The sequence below is a fragment of the Ailuropoda melanoleuca genome, chromosome 2, assembly GCF_002007445.2.
Source record: "Ailuropoda melanoleuca isolate Jingjing chromosome 2, ASM200744v2, whole genome shotgun sequence".
Lineage (NCBI taxonomy): Eukaryota > Metazoa > Chordata > Mammalia > Carnivora > Ursidae > Ailuropoda > Ailuropoda melanoleuca.
The window spans coordinates 43,709,032-43,722,602 of NC_048219.1; the positions used below are offsets into that span (position 1 = coordinate 43,709,032).

Here is a 13,571-nt window from a genome sequence, read left to right on the forward strand (position 1 = left end):
CTCTGCCTCTCATTCTTCCCTTTCTGTAGACCAGCTTTCCTGCTACTTCATTCACGGAACAGACAGAAGCAGTACATACTGCCTTTCGACCTGAGCAAGTGGGGCTCGTAACAAACCCTGTACCTTTGGGAGTCCCACCCTTTGGAGAACCTTCTTCAAATGTTCTAGGTCCCCTCTGGTGCTTGGCAGCCAGAATCTAGTCCTGTGCAGGTCTTGGCAATGGAAGCCCTTAAGTGTTCTGTTGTTGCTGGTGGTGGGGTTTGGCCTGCTCAGCAGGCCCTTCTGGATGGGATACTCTAGCCCTGAGCCTGGACCTTATTGGCCTCAGTTCCTGTTTCTCCCTTGCAGAGTCCTCTTGACAATAACCCCCTCTCACTGTGAATGGAGTCCACCAGGTGCCGGATGAGCTCTGGGGCTTACACCTATGGGTGTAGGTTTTAGGCTGCGTGGCCTTGCCTATTCCTGGTGAGCCAAAGCTCCCACTGGCCAGGACAGTATTTCTTTCATGGGATTGCACCAAATTTTAGCTGCCAGGATGGGACTGATTCACTGATTTGGGGTTGATTTTCAATAACATTGGACACAGGACAAATTTAGGACCTTGGTTACCCACTGTCCTCCATGGGCTGCCTGTGTGAGGTGGTGCATGGGTGGTTACCTGTCTGTGTTCAGACCTAGGAGCCTTCTGGTGAGGAGCAGCTGAGAGGTGTGAGTAGCCCATGGGTCTTTAATCCAGGGGTCCCTGCCCTTAACCCATTGTCAGTGCCCAGGGCAGTCACACCACCCTTTTGCAAGTTATGTGCTATATGTCAGGTAATCCTGGTCATGGCCATTCTTGTCCCCTTCCAGAGCTTTCCAGACTGTAGTACTGCAAAGCCAATGGTCCTTTGTTATCAAAGTCTTTTCTTGCCTTTAATCAGTGTGGTGACATTCTGCTGTCCTGGGTTGGTCTTAAGCCCTGTGGGACAAGAGATAGTTATGGCTTCCCTGAGTGGGACTGCCCTACTTGCTCTGCCCAGGGTCCCTCATCTGTCCCCACCACTGGTAACTGGTATGTGGAAGGCAGGGCTGTGATCAACATTAAAAAGGTCACATTCTAGCAGTGCAGTGATCAAGGCTTAGTTCAAGAGAAGACATGGTTGGAAGATGTGTTGTTCTATGATAATGCTCTAAATTCCGTAAATAAATGCTATAAACTTCGAAATGATGATTTAACATTACTATAAAACAGAATAATTGTTTGGGGCGCCTGGGTGACACAGCGGTTAAGCGTCTCCCTTTAGCTCAGGGCGTGATCCCGGCGTTGTGGGATCGAGCCCCACGTCAGGCTCCTCCGCTGTGAGCCTGCTTCTTCCTCTCCCATTCCCCCTGCTTGTGTTCCCTCTCTTGCTGGCTGTCTCTATCTCTGTCGAATAAATAAATAAATAAAATCTTTAAAAAAAAAACCAATAATTGTTTGCATTTTCCTGTATCCTCTGGCTAAGGCTTGCATTTGTGGTCATCATCAACAAAGCACATTAACAATGTTTGAGAGTCATTGGAAACCATTATTCAAAGGCAGTACAATGGATGTTGCTATGAGATGAGTGATGATGTAATCAGAATTCAATAAATGACATTAGGGAACTGCAGAGATCTATACCGTTTCAATTTTGAAAAGTTCCAAAGAGCCATAGCATTGTGAATAATAATAGTGTTGCTACATTTTCCTTACAGCGGGATATATGAAATTAGGCAGGAATGGTATCTTTGACGATAAATAACACAAAGAAGTAGATCCTGGAAGCTAGGAAAAGTTTTCTTGTGCATTGATTGGACAATAAACATCTGTGTCAGTACCTTTTTCTTGCCCTAAATTTTTACTAGTAAATCACTACACCTCACATGGGCTCATGATTTTTGTAATTACTTCTATAATCAAATTGTTGCTATTGATGGCTCCCACCTGCACACCCCTAAGTATTTCCGCAAAGCCTTGTATACCCTAGAGGCAGTGCTGGACAGAAGATAGTGTTAACAAAGCTACACCTTTATATCTCTTTTGCATTTTAGAGATTCTCAACTGGAATCTCTTGGCCCCAACTTCAAATTTCCAGACAAAGGCTCTGGCTTTGCTAGCTTGGTCCCGTCAACCATGTCAGGTGGTCAAGGGCATGATGTAGTGTACAGCCCAGACTTCTAGGAGGAAAAGGGAAAAGGATAGCACCCAGAGAAAAGAAAAAGAAGTTGGTTATGTTAGTTTTCTACTGCTGTGTAATAAATGACCACAAAGTTAGTAGCTTAAAACAACCTATTTTATTATCTCTCAGTTATCCGCTGGGCACACAGTTCCATCTAAGGCTCAGAGTCATCTTCCAAGCTCATTCAGGTTGTTGACAGAATTCAGTGCCTTGCAGCTAGAGTCTCATTTTTTTGCCAGTTGTCAGCCAGGGCTGGCTCCTAGAGACTGCCCTTAGGTCCTAATCATATGACCCTCTTATAACACGGAGTTTATTTGTCCAAAGCCTGCAAGAGAATTTCTCTACAGTCTATTCCTGCTGCTGCTGTTGCTGCTACCACCATCACTATTACTATTACTTGCTACCGCTACTGTAGTCTTATAGAATGTAATGTAATCACTGGAGAAATGAATCCATCACCTTTGCTATAGAATGTAACCAGATCAAAGGAGTGGCATCCCATCATATTCATAGGTCCTGCCCGCATTCATAGGGGGAGTATAATACGTGTATCTAGGAGGAACAATCTTGGGAGCCATCTTAAAATTCTGCCTACCATGGCTCTTAATAGTCAATCACTCCATGAAATGGCTGATACAGTTGCCTCTGTCTTAAAGCACTGAGAAATCTTTAAACTGACCATCCTCCTTTTTCTTCTCAGCATTCTTTAAAGAACAGCATAGTTTATAATACTGCTTAGGATTTGTGTGAATATTCATAGACTTTCAAGTCTCATGTACCCCAAAAATATATCTCTGGGAATAATTTGTAACACAGATCTCTTTTTCTACAATTCGATGACAAATTATTAAACAGTGTTTACTTAGTACACTTACAATTTGATATTCTTAGAAATTCAGTGGATTAAATGATGTGAGTATACACACACACACGCACACACACACTTCACAAGTCCCCTACAACTTAAATTTTCTTTTTGTTCTGTGCAAACCATTAAAAGGGAATTTTTGCCAACTGGTGTTTCAGAGTTCTTTATAAATTAATTATTGTATTTACTAGCCATGTGGGAGTGGAAAAGTCTAATTGGGTCAAGGAGGCTGGCCCTCCTGGAGACTGAAAGGCATAAGGTATAAGGTATCACTTGTGCAGTGCTTTTTTGAACACGTTAAAAAAAAAAAGTGAACAATACTGAAATTACATGCAAATTTATGGGAAAATCACATCATAATTAGAATAAAAATTTATTGAAATTTGCAACAAAATATTTTAGCTGACATGGACTTCACACGTGTTCATGCCACCCGGAGGAATGGACTGCTTAATGTTAAGAGCACATTCATTCACTCATTCCCTCACTCATTCAAGGGGACAGGGCTAGATATTATAGCAACAAAGAAGACAGTATCACAGCCTGGTGCTCACAGAGTCCTGGTGAATATGGATGTATAAAGAGATGGAACAAAGTGTCATAAGTGTAGTATGGGCATAGAGAATACTGTGGGCATTCCTAGGTGGAACAACTTTCCCAGTTCACAAGTGGGGAAGGGAAATCCATCAGGGTTAGTTCATTGCAAGTAACAGAAACCAAATCTGGTTAAACTTTATCTTTCAGTGTTAGGACAAGTGGGAGCAAGCCAGTCACGTGGGGCGTGAAGCTTAAGGAGGCAGTCTCACAGCTGCTGGACCTGGAGGTGTCATCTGAGAGTAAGTGTCTCCTTAAATTTTGGGGGTAAACAGCTGCTCACTGCAGTCTTGGTCCTGTTTTGCCCTTCAGTTTTACCAACTTAGTCAAAACTCTTTTTTCCCCCCTAATTTTCTTCCCAATGAAAAACAGTTGAGAAACTCATTCACACTGATGTAAATAACTAAAAACAATTTAAAGTACACATTCTTTTATCTTTTTTTAAGATTTTATTTATTTATTTGAGAGAGAATCAGCAGGGGGAGGGGCAGAGAGGGAGAGAGAGAATCTTAAGCAGGTTCCATGCCCAGCCAGGGGCTGGATCTCAACCCCGAGATCATGACCTGAGCCGAAATCAAGAGTTGGATACTTAACTGACTGAGCCACCCAGGCGCCCCAAAGTACATATTCTTTTAAAAGAATTTTCAGCTTTGCAGAAATCATCAAGCCCTTAAACCATGCGGGGAACCTCAAATGCTGACAGGGCCACATAGTAGCAGGAGTGAATGAAGCAAGCCTGTGTGAGACGCTGTGCAGTGAGGGAGATTGTGATCGGCTTTCAGAGACCTTCACATTCAACCTAAAAATAGATACTGTTTTGGCCAAACAAAAAGTATCTGCTGGATTATTAGATCAGTAGAATAGTTGTTTGTATTCCCTGCCTAAGGTTAAAAAAGTTCAGTTGCTATGTCAGAATTTCCGTAGGCAAACAGTGTAAGGTCATAATGGAATTGGATGGAGAATACCTACTTGGGGTATTCTTTCTTCGATTAAACTTTCCTTGTGAGGCCTTATTAAACATTTCTTTGGCCTAGTTATTCCCACTTTTTGCTGTCACAGCTTATTGTCTTGCCTGTATTCCATGAATCACAAGACATAACTGAAATGTTTTTCCACAGCTAGTAACTAGAGAGAACTACATAACATTTAGGAAAAAGAAAAGTTGCAGTAACACTAGAACTCTTAAGAGTCTCTTGTCTAGACAGAAGTAGGAGACTTCTATAGAGGAGACAAGAGGAGTCAAAGTTTATATATGTCCAAAGTACTTTCCTATTACCAGGAAACTCCAGGTGCTTCTGAGGGGACTGTCAATCATGGTACTTCCCTAAACCCCAAGGACAGGTTGGGATTCTTGTCCCAAGCTGTCCAATTGGAATGCCCAGTCTCTTGAAGGGGAGAAAGGAGCAAAGCAGCCAGCCTGTAATCCATTCACTTCCGTTATTAGAGGGACACCACTAGGGGAAAGAAAAGAAGAAAGTCACATGTTCTAACCTTGTCAACTGGACTTAAGGCAAATAGAATAATGATTTTAGACAAGAGGAGCAGGCTTTGTCTACAGAATGCCCTTAGCAGGATCTCCCTTGGCAAAAATTGCTTTCAGTGAACAAACCTGGAATCTATTGATTTCTGGGACATGGCTTCCTGGGACCATGTCATATAAGCTATACAACTCTTGGAGATATAACGTGAAGATGGTTTATAAATAGCATGCCTCCTATTCTGTGAGGTAATAATCTGCAAAACTTCACACAGAAACTTCATCTATTGTTCTGGACTGATGGATAGCAAGGACTTTGCAAAAATGTCCCAGACCTTTCTCTGCTTTGTCTTTGTCTCTTGATGTCCTGTACTCTTGAAATTTTTAGTAAAGCTTGATCTAGGAACTATCTCTGAATTTTGTGAGTCCGATTTGTTAATCCAGTCCTGTGTGTTAGCTCGACTGGTCATGGTACTTGGTTGAAGAATGAATATGTGAACCAGAAAAGACCAATCAGAATATTCCCTAGGTTTCATTTAGGAACATTGGGTGAGGAAAATTCTCTCTCCATTGGGGTTCCTAGAATGGTAAATGTGGATGTGAGACACATTGTAGAGAGAGAGTCCACCCACATGAAACAAGTCAAGCAGACACAATAAGAGCTGATGGGAGAGAAAGGAGAAGTAAGGGATGGGAAGAGAGAGTGAATTCTGAATATAGCATTTGAATCCCTGAATTTTGTTCTGTCTGAAGCCATGTCTACCCCTGTACTTCCTCTATAAGCCAAGTCGACACATTTTCTTTGTGCTTAAGCTAGATTGTGCTGGGTTTCTGTCACTTACCGCCAAGAATTCTGACTAATATCATAGCTGGAATTTGGTATGGACCAGACTAGGAGGAGGACTTGAGGGCTCAGGGACAGACAAGCCATTCAGGAAAGAGTAGTTCTCAGAGATAAAAATCAGATGAGAAACAAAGAAAATCCGTATCATAAAGCTATTTAGAACTTCTGCCTCTGGTTCATGCATAAACATTATTGAAAGGTTAAATAAGATTACAACTATTATAACAATATGTTAAACCATCTTATCCTAAGCAGTGTGGAGTCATGCTTTTCTGCCTTCTTTTTCTTTTGCCAGCTGTACCCTGTGACCTCTTTTGGGGCTATGTGACCAAGTAAGACAGTGTTTTGCAGCTTTGGCTTTTGGTTGGGAAGCAGAGCTCCATTTTAGAAATTGTCCCTTTATGTTGTAATTACCTATTTGTTTTCTTTAATCCCCAATTCCTCATAGGTAGGAGACAAATCTTATTTATTTCTTCAATCTCAGCACCTGGAGCACAGTTAGTGTTCAATATTTGTGGAACAAACAAAGAGAGGAGTTTTGTTTTTGCCATCATTGAAACTCTGCCCAAGCCTGACCAATGGGAAATTGCACAGGCATGATTCCTTCCTGTTCCCTACCAAATGTGCATAATTATATTACTCAGTATGCGACCAACTGTTAGATTGTGATGAATGCTATCGTAGTTAAGGCATGTTGCTAACATTTGCAGTGAGCAAGGAAGGACTGTTTTAAATTGTTCCACAATTTAGAGTAGTGGTTAAAATCATGGGCTTTTGGAACTAGAATTCCTGCTCTACTGCCTGGTTGCTGTGTAACCTTGGTTAAAGTGTTCCATCAAAATACACGATACTGTTGTTGTCAATGTTTAATAAGTGCTATATTTAAACTCTCTGGGTTTAAATATAGTAAACACGGTAAGCGCCATGTGTTTGCTGTGATTAGTCCTATTCTTCTCTAAGCCTCCCTTTTATCACAGGAAAATGGGTATAAAATTACATCTGTGTGTAAATTTCAAACAAGATAATGCATATAAAATGCTTGGCAGTAAATGCACAATACAGAGCAAGTATTAATAGCTATTACTAGGATATAGTTAGATTAATTAAAAGTTACTATGTGTACCAAACCTGGATTACCCATTTTCAAAAACAAAATAATAATATAACTCATTTAACATTAAAGTGCACTCATAGACTCTTAAGTAGTATAATGTTGGGGTTAATGGTAGAGGTGTTGAAACCAGTTCACCTGGGTTCAGATCTTAGCACTATGACATATTACTTGGCAAGTGATTTAAGTTCTCTGAGTCATCTCTGATAAAATGAAAATAATGATAGTATCTGCATGATAATGTAGTTCTGAGGATTAATTGAGGCAATGCCTCTAAAGTAATAAACACAATGCCAGGAAAATAGTAAGCAGGCAATGAATATTAGCTCTTATTATTGCTCTGAGCCTCAATCAATTCCAATGGTAAAAATGAGGATAAAGATATCTATCTCACCAGGCTGGGATATGGATAAAATGTGATAGTTCCAGTGAAAATGTCTAGTAAATAGTAGGTATTTCATAAATGCCAGTATTCTTTCCCATTTTTATGATTCAGGAGACAACTCAGAAATTTTACAATGCCTTAAGGTTATCAGTATAGATATCAATTGGATTTCTATGTGTGTGGTTATAGGATGGAGAGGATTAGGTAAAATTTGATCAGTGACACATACTAAATGCTGTGTATTGAATAAATATCATTCAGACCATTCAGTTGGCTTATTAGCTGTTATATCTTATTAAAGAAGATTGTGCCAGGAATACCCCATTTTTGTATATTTGTTTGATTCAGGCCACAGATAAATGGCGATTTATTCTATTCAGAGAAGGATAGAAAAGTAGGCTGGTATTTCAAGTTTCTTGCAGTGAACATGGCGCACAATCTGCTAGAACTGAAGGAGAATGTTATTAATCAAAGGGTGCACAGGGAGGCAGAGGACTTCATTATGCTGTTTTGCTCCCACAACTTGCACCTGGAGCTTTTTAATGAATGTGCCCTTTGGAGACAGGTGGCACTCTGCAAAGTGTAAACCTCTCTAAACCTCTTCTTGTCTCAAACTGACACGTCTTCATGGCACTGTGAATAATCAATCTATGCCTTAAATGATGTGAAAGCTTTGGTAGGAGTATAATTAGTTGAAACAATTTTTTTTCTTGGTCTTTAGGAGTACACATGGCTAGAACAAGGGAAAGAAAGAATGTCAAGAAACAGCTGGAAAAAAGAAATGTATTCATTGAAAAAGGCAGGCCTATAAATGATGATATTTTGTGCTGGGTGAACAAGCACAGTAGATGGCAGTTTAGTAACACCCAATACATTTTGTCACGTTTAGAAGTCATCTTTTTAAAGAATATGTAGAAAAATATGTATGTTTCATATATTTATTGTCATCTTTTTTGGGAAAAGTTCTGCGTGTGATCTCCGTTGGCATAGAGAGACAGAATTGTTATAAACTTGTCAAATAGCACAGAATATAAAAGGGACATTGGGGTGCTCTGGGATTTTTACACCACATTTTGTTAGCATCTCATTCATTTTGAAGCATATAAAGACTTTTTTTAAAATATATATTTGAAGCAATAAAGCACTTGGAAATTACTCTCAAGTAAAATAACACCACAACCAACAACTGATTTCTAAGAAAAACTGGCTATACTTTTGCATTTCATTGATGGTTCTTTAATTGTTAGTTAAAGTATTAGGCAAACTATTAGAGATGTGGAAAGAGAGCCAGGGACAGAGGATATTAGGAAGAGAAGGTAAAATTTCCAAGAATTTTTGAATGCGAAAACGAGAAGAAAAAAAAAAAGAACCCAACTTTTCCTGAGTTACAGGCTTAGGATTGCATCACTTGTCACATGGAATTCACCAAAAGTCCAGGCATTAAAAAAATTCTGATCCCAGAACAGAAAGCTGACAGTTCTTCCTACAATGGAATCAGACCATTACACACGCTCTGTTGGTTTAATTGAGCATACATTATATCCTTCAGCAAGAAATCTTCTGCCATGGTACCCTATTTTCTTGGGCACCAGGGCTTGACAGATTTCTCACACAAGTAAGCAGTTGAGAGTGATACAATTTTGACATGAAATGTGTTTATACTTTGAAAGCCATTAAACAAGGCTTGTTTGCTTATAATTTTCTAATAAAATAAAGGGCCTTCTGTGGAAAGCAGTTTTAAAAACACATCATAACATTTTTAAGTGTGTAGGTCTTGCAACGTTTGTTCTAATTTTCTAGTGACAGACACAGAGTAATAAGATTTCCCTAACAGATGCTTAGTGCTGGGTACTCACATGTCACTCAAGCTGACAAGGTTTTAGGAAAAAAACACTTTCGTTACCATGTTACCAGTTCGAAAAATTAACTGCACATAATTGCACATAATTCAGTTTTGCTTAATTGAAAAGTATAAACGTCACAAAATATAATTTATTAAAATTAATATGATAGAATTAATTGGAAACATACCCTAAACAGCCCACTAGATCCTATTCTACAAATTTGTCTGTCCCAGACAAGATTCTAATCCTACATACCTGGAGAAAAGCATTAGTTTAGCTTACAATAGGATCATAAAATTTTGGAGTTGGGAGAGAGACTGTGAGATCATCTATTTCAAATAAATGCCTCCTTTTAAAGATTTTATATACATATATATATATATATGAAAGGTTTGAATTTAATTGATATTAAAATAAGATATAGCAAGCACCATTCAGGTTGTGAATGAAACGAACATAGTTTCTTCATTCATACATTCATTCATTCATTCTATCAACAGATATTTATTGAGCATCTCACGTAACTGGTATATTCCGGAATTATGCTAGAGACTGGTAATGTGAGAATAAATATTTCACTCTTTCGGCCTCTGAGGAGGACCTCAGAGGATAGCTGGGAAGGTAGACAAATAAATTAATGACTGTACTGTACTATGATAAAGGCCATGACAGGTTTGTATACAGTCGTATGGGAAAAATGATGAGGAAGCAATCTATGTCACTTGGGAGTTTTTCAAAGACAACAGACAGGAAATCACTTGAGCTGGAGCAGGAATTCTCAAAGGAGAAGTGGGGGCTGAGGATCTAGGAGAGAAAATAGATATGAAGGCAGAAGTATGTTTGGAGAGTGAGTGTGTGAAATGTAGGGAATGGTGGGAAGTGATATAGAACCAGACTTGGAAAGTTAATTCAAGGAAAGACTACAAATATCAGATTCTAAAGAATCTGGCATTACTTTTGTAGTAAAGAGGGCACAATTGAAAAAATGTGCAAGTGAAGACAAAGATATCATCTGATTTATATTTTTGAAAAGTTACTGACTACGTTAGTCGTAGACATGTTGAAGTATGTTTTGGTGTTATACTTGGACAGTGGAAGTAATAATGGACAAAGGTGTATATTAAGATATGTTTTAGAAACTGACTGAACTTGGTGGTCAGTTGCTTGGGAGAGACAGGTGCTAAGGGAAAGGGAAAAGTGGATGACTTCAAGAGGTCTGGTTGGCATGATTAGTTTTGAGGGCTTGGATAGGCACTTATTTAATCCTCTTCACAAGCTTTTGAAGATTATAACAGATGAGAAAAACCGAAGTTTTGCAAAGTTAAGTAATTTGACAAGGTTACCACATAGGTAGTAACTTATGGAAACCAGGTTTGAGCACTTTCTGTTTGACTAATTCCAGAACCCAAGCTCTTAATCACTGTTCTGGTTCTTTCTGTACTGACTGAGTGGGCAGTGACACCTTTTACTGGGCTGGGAAATACAGGAAAAAATGTTTTGGGGCATCTGGGGTGGCTCAGTCGGTTAAGCGTCCGACTCTTGATTTTGGCTCAGGTCATGATCTCAGGGTCGTGAGATCGAGCCCCATGTCAGGCTCCATGCTCAGCAGGAAGTCTGCTTGAGATTCTCTTTCTCCCTCTGCTCCCACCAAGCATGCTCTCACACATGCGTGTGCACACATACTCTCTCTCTCTCTCTCAAATGTAAATAAATCTTTTAAAAAAAGTTTTGAATAGAAGATGATCAGTTTGAACTTTAACATCTTGAGTTTAAAAGGCCAAACAGTGGAAATATTCCTAAGAAGATTGGAAATAACAGTCCTAAAGCTCATGAAAGATGTGGAGCTAGAAAGTTCAGATTTAGGGGATATCAGTGAAAAAATGATGGTTGAAGCCGTAAGAGTGACTCGATGGCCCAAAGAATAGGCATAGGGAAGAGGATTGAGCAGAAAGTTTACAGTGACAGTGGGACAAAAAGAGTCCAGGGAATGAGACTGAGAAGGAGCATTCAAATGGCTTAAAGGGAAACCAACATAATAAAACTTCCACACAAATCTGTGAAGTAGAGACTTATTTTTCTCCCTTGAGCATATGTTGGAGAGAAAGTTGGCATCATCTTCTTAATTGTTCATTATTGCATTAAGAGCATTCTTACAACTGTGAAAACTGTCACTCCTAGCCTCTCCTTTTCTGAAGTTCACAATCTTTTCCCATTCAGGGTCACCATTTTCTACTCCACACAAGTTCCCATCGTCAAACTAGACCACGAATCCACATTTTTGATGATGATGGATGCGCCCACTCTCAACTCAATTTCTAGACTGTGCTTGAACTAACTTCACCTCTGACATGTTTCCCTATTGTTCCAGGAACTGCTCTGTTTGTGAAATATTTAACCATGAAATTCCAATGACTGAGCATAATGTCCTCCTCTTCCCACTAACTCAATTCAGATTCAACTTAGTTCACATCGCTTATTGAGTATCTATCATATGTTGTGTCCTAGGATTTGGTAGATATAGATATATATCTCTCTGAATATATATGTATTTACATATATATATGTTTCTGTCTATCTCCATCTATATCTGTGTCTATATCTGTATCTTAGCACTGAGACATTGTTAATCTCAAGAATTTCACTTATTAGGAAGGGAGCAGATATGAAACATTTTTTGCAATCTCAGTGTAGTAAGTAAAATGCTAGAGGTATATTATAGGAACAGTAGTGTGATATGATGGAAAGTTTGAGCAGTTGTACTTGAAATGGAGATGGGAGGTATATTATTCATTTATAATTACATAACTAAACCCCTAAGCGTAGATGCTTAAAATAGCAATGGTTTATTATTTCTCACAATTCTGTGGGTTGACTCAGCCCTACCTATATTCAACTAGTAGTTGGGATGGGTAGGCAGAGCCAAGAAGTTTCTACTTACATGTCTGGGTATAGGTGCTGTATGCCAACTCTCCCTCCCTGTGGCCTTTGTCTCCATATGATATACTTCAGGCACAATAGCTTGAACTTCCTTACAGCATGGTAGTTGGTAGTTACACTGGAACTGGCACAGTGCTAATTCTACAGCATTTTATTGGCCTGCCCAGAATAAAGGGCCTTTTGTAGAAGTAATGGCATGAGTGTTGCTGGGATGGGATAAAAATTGAGCAGCCATTTTTTTTTTAAATACAGATTACTACAAGAGAATTTAAAAAGGAAGAGATGCTTGAGATGAGTCTCAAAGGCTGAGAAATTCGGAAATTTGTCAGGTGAAGGGGGATTTAGAAGAGGAGCTCTTCAGGAAAAATAGCAGTGACATAAAGGGAGGAAGCAACATAGTCATTCGATTGCCAGGACATGTGGAATGCCTGTGAGCATTTGTGGGAAGGAATGAGAAATGCACTTGCTAGGCAAGTAAGGTTATGGAAAGCCTTGTTATAAGAAGTAAATTGAACTTTATCTTCCAGATAAAGGCTGCAGAATAGCCTTAAAGAGGTTTTATGTAGGGGAGCGGCTGCTCTTTACTCTCATTGATTCTTCTACTTTGCAGGCTTTGTATGTTCTTGATCAATAAGCCTTTGGCTTTCTTTCCTTATTCAAACCAACCTACAACTCATCGTATTCACTTAAACCTCTCTCTCACTAGCCCAACACTCTCATGACCTTCTTTTCATTCCATTATCCTAAGCCTCAATTCTAGAAAGCCTAACCATCTGTTTGTTCTGATCTTAACACCAGGCATTGAATAATACTGGAGCAAATCACACACCATGTTGATTACCTGCCTTATACATTCATGATCTCCAACCTTTGTTGGGCTCTTAATATCCTCTAGCAAATCTTTACATATTCTTGCCCATTCCCCATGCTGGTCATTTCTTACCAGTCTTTTAAAGTTTTGCACTTAATGCTGCCCTATTTCCCCTTAGCAGATTACCTTGACTATTTCACAGAGGAAATAGCTGTTATAGCTGTGAAAAACTTGCTTCAGACCATCTCTTTGAAATTCTCTTATTCCTCTCCTGGATCGTCCCCCTCCTTTCCTTCCAAATTCCTGTCATCTGCCTGGGAATTATTTTACTTCTTCTTCACCTCTGAATTGGCTTACAGTTCTCATCCACCTTCATCTTCCTTCCTTCCACAGTCATGATTCCTCCTGTCCTTCACCTGTGCTCATACCCCAAGCCTTCTACCTCTTGCAAGTTCTTGCTCTGACAGTGATGTCCTCTCTTACTCGCTTCTTCAATCTATCTCTTCCCACAGCTTTCTCC

General features: G+C 39.4%; 1 long non-coding RNA gene across 3 annotated transcripts in view; it reads left to right on the forward strand.

The window, feature by feature from the left end:
- Window positions 1–13,571, forward strand: part of LOC117800996 — a 79,634-nt gene that overhangs the window by 5,850 nt on the left and 60,213 nt on the right. For all 3 annotated transcript variants that reach the window (XR_004623272.1, XR_004623274.1, XR_004623273.1), the window contains exon 4: window positions 3,793–3,884. This is a non-coding gene — a long non-coding RNA (uncharacterized LOC117800996). The remainder of the gene's footprint in view (window positions 1–3,792; window positions 3,885–13,571) is intronic.